The sequence below is a fragment of the Mus pahari genome, chromosome 12 (assembly GCF_900095145.1).
Source record: "Mus pahari chromosome 12, PAHARI_EIJ_v1.1, whole genome shotgun sequence".
In the NCBI taxonomy this organism is placed as follows: Eukaryota; Metazoa; Chordata; class Mammalia; order Rodentia; family Muridae; genus Mus; species Mus pahari.
The window spans coordinates 40,342,532-40,343,745 of record NC_034601.1 but is presented as its reverse complement, the minus strand read 5'-3'; positions in this window follow the sequence as shown (position 1 = coordinate 40,343,745).

Below are 1,214 nucleotides of genomic sequence, written 5' to 3'. Positions count from 1 at the left end.
GTCCTGGAACTCACTCTGTAGACCAGGCTGGCCTCAAACTCAGAAATCCACCTGCCTCTGCCTCCCAAGTGCTGGGATTAAAGGCATGCACCACCACCGCCCAGCCTGTTTCAACCTTCAAATTTTGGAATTACAGGCATGCACTGCACTGCTATGCCAGGTCCAGACAAAGGTATTTTGTTTTGCTTTTTGTTTGTTTTTGGGTTGTATTCAGTTGGGTTTGGATTTTTTTGTCTTGCTTTTTGTTTTTGTTTTATTTTGTACACACATACATATATATATATATATATATATATATATATATATAAAATTTGGATCTTCAATGTGGAATATTTATATATGGAGGGCCAACTGACTCTTTTGAAGATCTCTTTTTTTAAAAAAATATGTTTTATATTTATGCGTGTGCATCTTCATGAATTCATGTGCCCAAAGGCTTTTAAGTGCCAGAGGAGGCCAGAAAATGGTGTTGAAACCCCAGGAACTGCAGTTTCTTGAGTGAGTTGTGACAAAAAAATAGAATATAGAGACTACATCTAGAAAAATACAGGCAAGTTTCTAAACTAAATATATATTTTGGGGAACATGTTATTTCCCACTTTACCTTGTTTATACTGGTATATTTACCTTGTTTATACTGGTATATTCAGGGGTTTACTGGGAGGTTTGCTTTCTTAAATCAGTTAATGAAGCTCACTAGGTCTTCATTTGTAGCCTTCAGCATCCCAGGGTCTGAAGCCTGTGAGTTTCACCCTTGACCCAGCCCCATCCCACTTACTCCAGGAGGTTGGTTCCTACGTTCTCTGCCATAACAGTGCTTTGCCAGTGCATTATTGATAGAATTTACTGCCTTGAAATCCTCCGCTGATACTCCAATCTCTTTCTTTCAAGCACTTTTGAGTTTGGACTTAATTTCTTAGGCATCATTTATTTATCCCCAAACCGCCCAGACTTGGTGTCTGAATTCCTCTGGGCCTCCGCCCTCCTTGCCCAGCTTGTAATGTTAATTTTCCTTTAGTTCTGGCCTTGATGGTCTTTTCATGTTACTTCCTTGAGTAACATCACCCAGGTTTATAGTTTTAACTCCTACCTACCAAGCAGATGACTCAAGTTTCTACCCATTAGATGATTCTCCTGAGTGCCAGACTTATAAAACAGTTGCCGAATGATCTCAGGACCAACTTTTATTATCTCTGTCCTTTTTTTTTTTTTTT